The sequence below is a fragment of the Bombus impatiens genome, unplaced genomic scaffold (genome assembly GCF_000188095.3).
Source record: "Bombus impatiens unplaced genomic scaffold, BIMP_2.2 scf_0257, whole genome shotgun sequence".
Classification (NCBI taxonomy): Eukaryota; Metazoa; Arthropoda; class Insecta; order Hymenoptera; family Apidae; genus Bombus; species Bombus impatiens.
This window is the reverse complement of record NT_176676.1, coordinates 1,102,528-1,113,219: the sequence shown is the minus strand read 5'-3', so window position 1 is coordinate 1,113,219 and position 10,692 is coordinate 1,102,528. Positions and strand designations below refer to the sequence as shown.

At 36.6% G+C, this 10,692-nt stretch overlaps 1 long non-coding RNA gene across 2 annotated transcripts; it reads right to left on the bottom strand.

Moving 5' to 3' along the window:
• Positions 1 to 825: 825 nt before the first annotated feature.
• On the bottom strand, positions 826 to 5,661 carry LOC117151523. Of its 2 annotated transcripts, none has more exons than XR_004461515.1 (3): positions 5,148 to 5,661; positions 4,256 to 4,784; positions 826 to 3,044 (listed from the first exon to the last, which is right to left on the bottom strand). It is a non-coding gene; the product is annotated as an uncharacterized LOC117151523 (long non-coding RNA). The 2 variants fall into 2 exon arrangements; XR_004461514.1 differs by lacking the exon at positions 826 to 3,044 and adding an exon at positions 3,388 to 4,086.
• Positions 5,662 to 10,692: the final 5,031 nt, after the last annotated feature.

The following is a 10,692-nucleotide window of genomic DNA, read 5'->3' as shown; positions in this document are numbered from 1 at the left end:
CTGGAAACTCATAATCATTTCCATATACACATCCAGCAGAGGATTCTATACACGAAGAAACGAGTGTCAAGCCTATCCACTGACGGAGCCGAGGGAAAAAAAATGGCGTTTCGTCAAGGACACGAGTCTGTCCCTCGGGAAGGGTAAATTACTGCCGTGGGCGAGGACCTCTCATAAAGCACTGCGCAAATTAAGTAGCCAAGGAAAAGGGGGAATAGCGTCATTATACATATATACATATATAGGAAGCGAAAGGAAATGCAGCGAGAGCCACGTCGAGGGCCACTCGTAATTTTTATGGAAATTATTATCACCGGTAGGAGGTAGGCTAGAAGTATCGTAAATTACGCCGAGTCGCGAGCTTTGCCTCGTCTAATTATTATTTGGCAATTAAACTTTACTCTTTACTGCGTGTGCACGCCTCCATGGATTCTCCTTCTCTCTCTCGCTCTTGAGTTCTGCCGTTCGAACTTAAGCATCCGGTATCGTAAAAGGCCAAAGAAAGATGGTTGTTATGAACGTTCGAAGACAGTGAACGTCCTGCTTCTTGTCGAAGGATATCGGTGATCAGCCTTTATGGCGTCTCTGTATCGTTGAGATTTAATATGGTGTTTCGTAAAAATTGAATGGTTAAACGAATCGCCGTGTATTCTATTACACGATGGGCGATGTTAAAGTTGAGAAACAGTGTGTGTCCAAAAGCTGTTTTCGACAGACGGATGTACAATTTATGTTTTCTGTTCGTTGTTCCTATGTTAAAGGAAGGCTAGAGAATGAATATAATTTTATTAGTGGAAGAAACTTTTATACTTTTATTTGGAATTTTGATTAGAATGAAATTAACTGATGTCGGTAACACTTGATTCGATTGACTTATATTTATTAACCTTCTGCCTTAATCAACCGAGTTAACTTGACATAATTCCCATTTTTTCGTATTTCTATGTACTCTCCGAAATATCAATGCAATAATTTCTTACATAATAAAAATAACATCAAGATATTTTGTATGTTTCTTTATCCATATTTGCAAAATGGGAATAAAAAAGAAACTAAACGGGTTGTGTATTCCGTGTTTCAAAATCTACCACACTGCGTAATTATTACAAAAGGTACTTGTAAAATATGACATTTTTACATTTTTTATCGTGCATGGAAGTATTTTAGAACATAAAAGAATTATACATTTTGTCGACCGGAAGTCATAATTTTATTAGTTAAGGGGTTAAAGAAAATTTTCAGGGACGAAAGTTAAAAAGGCAGAGGCTTAACATATAGTCTCGATTCCACTGAAGCAACATCGAACAAGTATCTTATTGCTGATCCTGTTTTTTGAAAAAATCACCGTTAGTTGTCGAATGTTGCTTCAGTATGAAGCAAAATGTCTCTATAGATTGCTATTTTTTGAAAATGTTTCGAACTTGAAAATACGGAAATTAAAGGAGACAAAAGGTTGTCCGATGTTGTTTCGACGAAGACGAGACTTATGATTGAAAACATTTTCAATCTAACTTAAGCTTGTTCGTGAAATATATCCCAATAATTTTGATATTCTTGAATATTAACATTTCATTTGCCATTCATTTCAACGAAGCATCAATCATTCATCCATATATGTACATGAAGTAGAACGGTGCAAAGACAAAAACCATCAACTTGGGAATTTTCAAGGCAGATTCAATCAACGAGGAACAAGATAGTCCATAAATCCAAAAGAACAGATTCGAATTACCGCATAATCATTCTCGAGGCTCAAATTAATACGTGCTGGCGACTAACGGAGTTTTCGCTCGAAATACTGAAAGTTCCGATAGCGCAGGCAAACGTTTAATTATTTTCCGCCGTGGTATCATAATTACCCCTTCCATTGGTCGCTGTCTTCACGACTCTCCCAATGGAATTTTCTCCAGCTACGGTGGACGTCGCGAACAAGGAATAATATCTAAATTAACGCACGACAGGGTTCGCGTAGAATTATCCGATTAACGTCAGCGTGGCTAGCTGAATAGTATCGACCGAATGCTATAGAGGGTGGTCCGTAATTCACGATAAAAGTGGGGTCAGGAAAGCTCACTAGTTCAAAGTAAGACGAAAATCAAGAATACCAAAATTGCGTCGAAGACTTCGTTTTTGTGGAAATCGAGTTTGAAAATTTGTGAGGTACACGTGAACTTAATCAGCTCTCGGTTTGGCAGGAACGGACGAAATGAAAAGAAATTATTCTATGTGTCAAAATAAGATGAAGATGAAACATAAAATTCTGTTATTTAATACACCGTTTTGAAGAAAGTGGGATTTGTACACCTGCGTTAGTCAAGAATTAGTTCGGTATGTAGATACTAGGCAAATTCTCTGAAATTGATTTTTTCGAAAATGAGGTTTTAGGTGAGAAGGTTTTGTTTTACATTTTCCACTCATTTTCACATGTACAATAACATCCTATCGATTATCTATTCCTATCTAACTGAGAATTCAGCAAATTTACGTATACTTTGCACAGTAATATTGTTATTCTTGATTTTCGTCTTATTTTGACCCATAGAACCTCCCTGATCCCATGTGAATCATCAATTACGGATCACCCTATATATTTTACAAGCGTTCGCGTTCCGCCATGTTGCTCGACGTTATTAAGCAATCCATGTTCCTTCGTGTATTTGCGTTTCCTTTTTTCCATTACGTTTCTTTTCCTTCGACAAAATAAATTTGAAGATTACACGGGACCGCGCACCGCTTAATAGATGTTGCATATAATTATCCAATTAGCATCTGTGTTCTCGACGGCGTAACACCGGCAAATTGTCGTTTAACACGGAGAGGAAGGTAGGACCGTGACGACGAGGAACCGAACATCGTTGTAAGTCGGTAGTGTTTTCACGTATCACGGCCTTGAAGATGCCATAACCTCATAGCCATAGTGTCGGACTTATCTTTGATAAACTGTCCCATGTTCTGCTTTCGCGATGTTGCTTCTATATTAGCTGAGTATAGAGCAATTGCCGATGCATTATCGTTGCAGGTTAAAACCTTCTAGATTTCGTGTTCTGAAAAGAATGTGCTGATTTTTAGATACGTAGTTGCATTGCAGGTATTGTGATAATTACTCTGTAGGAAGAGTGGTAAAGAACTGTAAAGATAATGGAGCGTGAAAAATTCTTTTGTTGAGAGGAGTCCGAGACTTTATTGTGATGCGTAAATGGCAAAAGATTGTTCAGTATGAAACAAAATTCTTTTTCAAATATGTTTATTATTGAATAAGGATTTTCAAACATTAGATGAATGGAAAAGATATATATAATAGCCTGTGGAAGGTTTTAGGATTTTTCTTAAAAATGTAGTTGTAGGTGCAAAAAAGCAACATCGTAGAGTTACGTTTTTATAGAAATTTCAAAAATTCTCTGATGTTTATTACCTACTTGTTTTGTCAATTTAAGTGGTGAAAAGAAGTGATTATCAATGGAACTTGCTTTCTTACTTTACGAACCAAATTTTACACACAAAATTAAGCCCATGCCCGTGCCTGTGTGAGACACGACCACAGTCAACTGAACGTTTTTCGTACTAAAAACGCAATCACGTTTTCGTATTTGATATAATCGTTTGTTTTATTTGCACAAAAGGCGTAGATATATCACAAGTGAAGCGATGCTATTTTTATATTTCTAAAGTCACACATACTCCCTCCAATGGTAATTGCGGAAATATCTATCATGAAAGTGGCTACGTTAATCAAATGCTACTATAAGAACGAAAACTGATAAAAATAAAGGAATTGTACATTTTTATATATAATACTAACAATGCTATATATAGAATATAAATAATACTGATATACTAGATATTTACGCATTCAAGAAAATATTCTCCCAACAATGTTTATAAAAACGTTTGCTTTCATTCAGATCCTAGTTTGTGTTTTGTACTTTGTTATATTAATAATATAAGAAATGACATTAAAGTTACAAGATAATATATTATATAGTCAAAAAACAATGCGAAGCTAAAACCAAAATCGTGCATTTCTGACGGGTAAGACCAAAGAAAACTCCAAGTTAAGGGGTTAAGCTCTTCGACGCCCCATCTTTCCTAAAGAAGAAAAAGGAAAATTCGTTTCAAGCAAGCGTCAACGAGAGAAAAAGGACGACGCAGAAAGGAGTAACACGACGCGACGACGTTCCTAATCTCTTTGAAAAACATCTCCTTAAGCCGCGAAGCACGTGTCGGCGCGAACGACGTCAGACAGGCGTGTACTCACCGTTCGATTCTCGTTCAGTTCTCTTTTCTACCATTGCCATTAACCAGCCTGCGCATTCGGTTTACCTCGTCAGGTAATAATGACACTGGTAAACGTTGGAACGCGTGTGCTGAGGAGCGGTGCGCGCGTGACCGGACTGAGCAAATTTGCTTTGGCCGCTTTCGTGCCCGAAGGATTCATCGAGCGTCCAATGTAAATTAACGAGAGCCAGGCCTCGAGGGAACAACCTGGAAATCCCGAGAAAAATCCGGCTCGTGCTGTCCCGAATCAACGTCAACAGAATTATCGCTTTTTAAAAGCAATTAGTGGTCGACGTTGCGTCAGATTGACAGTTAAAAATGGACTTTTTTGCATTGGACGATTGATACTTCTTCTCGGGTGTCCTTTTTTTAAATGTATGTTGTATATATATGTAAGTAGGATTTATGTAAGATTTTTACATTCTTGATTTGGGGGCAGATTCACTGTATCGATGACTAAAAGTGCGTTTTTGGAGACATTTTTTAGAAACGTTGAATATTGTAAAGTCCTAGAAAGATATAAAGATGAATTGAGGACAGTGGACGCGGTTTTTGACAAGGTAGGTAGGAAATTTTTGTGTGACGCAAGGGAAAGCACTGAGAAGGGGAAAATATTAAAAAAATATTCGATATATTGGATTCCAAAAATTATCAATTAAAAATCTCGTGTATCTTCTTAATAATTATTTGAAACTAAATCATTAGAAGAAGACATTAAAGTATATAATATATATACTTCTTAATATGTATAATATTATATTATACTTTCGCAATTAGCACGGTAGATTGATAAAACTTTCACTTGAAATGCAATTGGAAACAATAAAAACAACGTTAAATTACAAAACTTGTTTTGCAAATGAAGTATTTACCCCGCGCTCGCTTGCGTTAACGTCGATCGATCAAAACTGAGAAAAAATACATTGCGCAGCGTATTAAAAATGGTGTTTGCGTGGTTCTGAGTCAGCGTAAAAGCCGCGTGTCGGCTGATCGTCCGCGTTGTCCCGTATTAGCGCAATCTTTGACGAGGTTCGCGTCGACTCACCGATATATCTGCGTGCCTTATCTCGATTCCTCGACAGGCTCGCGTGTTACGCACGTTTACGACGAAGATCGAGAGCTAGGAGAAATAAAACGAGCTTTCTTATCGTTGTACCGTGTCCGCAACGCCGGCTTTATTAGCGCGACGATAACCCGCGGGGCCTGTTGTCATTTAATGGCTTAACGAGCCTGGATTTGCACCGATATACTCGAATGACTGTTCGTTCCTTTGTAAGTACACTAAACGCTTCGAACGGACAAATTTCATTTTCCTTTACAGAATTTTAGATTATCGTGGTAACCGTAAAATATTATAACGAATCGATGGTGAAATTACCCGTAGAATTATTGTTAAAGTTTGGAGATTAGATTTGAGTTTAGATTTTGAATTGTTTAGAGAGAAAATTTTTTTAGCTTAGAATTAACAAATTTAGGTTGGCACTTTTGATACATTTCGACGCGACGATTATTACGAAATATCACCCAGTTTCTAAAAAATTCCCGCAGTTACATTTGATATTTCCTTCTTCCATTCCTTGTTACGCGATATTTGGTACTTCCACGAGAGAAATATTTATTATTTAATTTTTGACATAATTGCATTTAAAATATGTTGTTATTTATGTAAAAATGAGAAAAATTCCATAATCTTCCATAATATTCCATAATCTTTCAGTAAGGGATATCGATGGCTTACTGCACAAACATCGTATGCCCACATTTTGAGAAAATTAACTTTTTATATAGGACACGTAATTTCTAACTGTTACTTTAGGTCGTGTTTGCAAATCAAATTTATATCTACTTGATAAATGTCATCAAAAACATATTTTTGTTTACCATATTTAGTATATATCGAAATATCTTCAAGAACCATCAATGACATTTGTAATTTTATGTTGATAAAAAGAATCAATGCACGATTCGCAATCACTTTTATAATAGCATCGATAAAGATAAGTACAATGCAAAAAGTATTTATTTAATTGTTAAGTACTATTGAACCTTTATAACTGTTTATCTCGAAAACGCTAAAAGTGGACATAAAATATTTGTGCATATAAATGTTAAAAAGAAATATGGAAAAGATCATCTAATCGTGATCATTTGAATGGAAAGTTGACTCCACATAAATCGTATGTATAAAATCAAGGAACTCGAACATCCTGTATTCCAAGTTACGAGACAGAAATTCGCTGCAACACGCAATAAACAGCTGTTTGCTTGAATCTGAAGCGCGCATGCGAGTCGTCTTGAAAAGTAATTCGCGGCACGTTTGGCCACGTGCCCGTGAACGTGAATAACGTGATCGTTCGATACACAGAGAATGTTTGGCTGCGGGATTCTATTCGTGGAAATTTATAATTTATAATGCATGGTTAGGCTTCCCTCTTTCTCTCCCTGTTCCCGTCTTTCTTCTAGTCGGAGGCCGATAAAACACGAGTCTCTGTGAAAGGAAATCACCCGCCGTTCGTCTTTGTAGTCGACAGAAATCCGTCGAGCGTCTCGTGATCCGCGTCCAAGTTCCACGATCTGGACCACGACCTCTTGCGACAGGCTTCACAGGGGAGATCGAGGCAATTAAATCGATAACGATTAACGACTAACGACTGTAGCTGTTCTCGTTCCGTCTGCGGTTCTGCGTTATCGATACTGCTCGCTTTCGATGGCACATGACACCCTCCGCGGACTTTGAACACCACGGAGCCTGCGGAGAGTCTTCATCAATCGCGTTTTTCTTCCATGCCGCTTCCCCTCAATTTCTTGGAGAACTTTGCCGCGTCGGTAGTGTCAATGATTGCGTGAGTAATGCTCGGGGAAATTCTCTGCTAGTCTCAACAAACTTTGACAAAGATACTTGGCGTTGAATAAATTATAGTCTTTTGGATCTATTGAAAAATGCCGGGGAATATTGGTAAATTTCCAGAGTAAAATAGATAATGATTCTTAGAATGGTTTGTAAATTGATTGGTACTGATGTTGAAAATCTTTGGGTATTCGTTTAAGTTTACCCGTCCATTTCAGAATGTATTATGACCATGCTTTTTTAGGTGTGTTGGTAGATATCGAGGATCGGTGGTAAATTTCCAGAGTAGAATAGGAGATGATTCTCGAATTCGCCAATTGATTATTTGATAAAGTGGATGAAGGAAATAATTCATTTATTGACTATGTGTGGATCTTGAAATAGGTTTATTATTAGATAACATAGTTGTGATTATTACTGATTTTAGTGGTAAATGTAAAATGTATCGAATCGTAATCGACGATTCAATGTGAATTTTCTGTACGATATTTATCGAAATATTACAAATAAGTTCGGTCGATATACCGGACAAATCTTTCCAACAAAATATTAATGTTGATATTCACATCTATATCGTCTTGAATGAAAAGAAACTCTTTCAAAATTAGTTCCTCACTACGTCCCGCGTTAGTTACGTAACGATCGTACGTAAATAGTAATCTCAAGAAAGAAATTATGCAAAACATACTGTCATTTAACGGTAAAATCATCGAGCTCATAATACGCAATAATTACGTATCACCACAAGAACAACATCGATATTTCTTATTTGAATGAATAAGATAATCCACAGTGCGCATTACCATTTTTAATTTTTGCTCGTATTTTTGTTTAGCCGCTTATATCTAACTACTTTTATTTTCATTTTTCGCTCTGCGCAAAATTCTTATCTCCACTCTGTGACATAATACGAATCCTTCGTTTATTCAAAAATAAATAGAGAATACAGATAAGTTTAGGTACGATAATTTTAACTAAATACAAAATATTTTCCCCTTTCCCCAAAATATTTAGTACGTTGCTTTTTATCGATTATTTTCCACATAGAAAAAGTAAAAACTGTTCTTAATCGATATACAAAGTCGCAAACGAATTTCAAGAGTCACATTTCTTTAATTCAAATATATTGTTAGCTGTATTTAAATAATACATACATGTATTATTTTAAATTCCTCTTTTAAAATTCCTCTTATTAAATATTTATAGATTTTTAATTCTTTGTTACTAACACTTTAAAACAGTGAACGAATGAAACTCAGAGTTCAAAAACATGGTCAGGGACGTTCGTATGTAAGATCTGTAACGCGGTTCGGGCGTAAAACGATATTCGAAGAAACGTCGTAAAATTTCTGATATCGGTTTGAAACTTGTGACTCGATCAAAATATTTGCGAAAATTTGTGAGTCGAAGTAGACATCTGGTTTGCTTGTTGCGATAACAGGGAGTCAATGATCCCGATTGGTCGGCGAGCCAGACAGTTCGAACTGGTTATCGTTTCTGGAGCACCGTTATCGTCGGTCGCCAGTTCTTTGACGGATGTCAAGCGCCTCGTTACCTGCCATTTCGTTTCTTCGTTCCGACACGGACGTAAATGAGCATCGTCTAGACGAGAGTCCGCATAAAAACCGCGGGTAATTGCCTGGAAAATAATTTCTAGAATACGAGCAAGCGCGACACAGAAATTTCCATCGATTCCGCGCTGCAGAAAAAAAGCTCTATCGATTATTATTAACTCGGAACACGGACGAGTCAAGCAATTCGTTATTTCTTACGTTGAAGAAAGGAACTTGATCCACCCTGTTTTTCCGTTTAAGGGATAGCTCTACAAATTCTTTAGTTTAACTTTTTATTTTAAATTCTCTATTTTAAGTTTTGCGTTGTATCTATTATCTATGAAATTTTGTAATCTTACTACGTTCATTGAAAATCTGTCGATACAAGCTTGATGTCGTAACAAAGAAATGAACCAGAGTAGAGTTTAGAAAATCGATTATCTTCTGCTAAATATTATTTTTTTCTTCGAAGAATTCCAACAAAATTACATTCGATAAAAATATAACATATATTGAAACTTGCGCTGAAACTTTTCCATGTGCGAAATGCAATACGTAATTCGCATGATATAACAAAGAGGTTATTTATCGATTCTACAAATGATTATACATGACTAGGACATAGCAGACGTCGAAATTGTTACATCAGATTGTTTCACCATGAAATCGCACGCAATCTTTGAAGAATTTAAATGTTACGTCTACAAAGCATTTAACTACAATATAACGTAGCAGTACTGAGACTAATTATTGTTATCCAACGGTGATCATCTTCAAGGAATGCATTAAAATATTGAAATGCATGAACATATTCAAATAGAATAATCATTAGAGTTTTCTTAAAATTCTTTCATTCTTTTAAATTATTGTATTATAGACATGCAAGCTCATTACTGCTTACATATATTCAGCTCGCCATCCCTCAAAGAAATCACAATCTTTATCAATACGATTCTATTGCTTGATCATCTAATCAAGAAGCCTTAATAATATCGTCAGTAATTATAGCCTATTGGTCATCTTTCTCGAAGCAATCGACACTCTGCAGTTCCAATAAGCTATTATAAGTCATGAGTGATTTTAAAACTTTCGTTGTATAATTACTTGCTTGAAATATCAAGATACGAATATTTTTCTGTCATCCGCGTGAAAATTTTGAGGAGGAACTAAAATAAAAATTATTACAAATATGAAATTCAGATACGATAGATGGCTTTCTAGACTGCGAATTTTTTATCCTTAAATAATAAGATACGATATCTTATTATTTAAATATAAAAAGATCTACGATTCCTGATAAGTTGTAACAAAGAATTACTGGGAATATAATGAACATAAAAAAGACCAAGTTATTAAAATTCATTAGTCAATCGTAAAGATATTCAAACTTCTCCGGGAAGTTCTGAGCTCAGACCATCCAGAACCATTATTTGCGCATCATTTACGCATTATCTACACATCGATCGATGACGAATACGAAAACAAGTCAACGAAAACCAGTATACTAATTTACTTGCTATTCACAGCGTGTCTCGAACCGGCTTGTTACTCGTATTTTCGTTGGTCGAGTTAATACACGGCTCGTTATTGACGGCATTCTTCGTCGCTTCGTAAAACGTAGCAATTGAAAGACGGCCTTGGCGTATGGAGACCGATCGGTCGGCGTGACGTGCCAGTCACGAGGCCAGTTACTCGCGTAAGCGTCGAAGGCACGTACATAGTTTTGTGTGGTAGGTTATGGTTTCCTGTTTCGCCTGACCGCATTGCCAATAAAGATCCCGGAATTCGCCGATTCCACGCGATTTCGTGCACAAATACGCGTGACTCGGAAATTTTGTTGTGACGCCAGCTATGAGACCGCCGACGACGACGACGACGATGAAGGAACACAACTATGCTTCATCGTAATACCACCGTAAATTTTCCTTCTCATGGGTGCTCGCGTGACTCTTGCTCTTATTATACCGCGTAATATCCGGTGCGAGTCGCGAGACCGGCTACTCCCACGCAACTGCT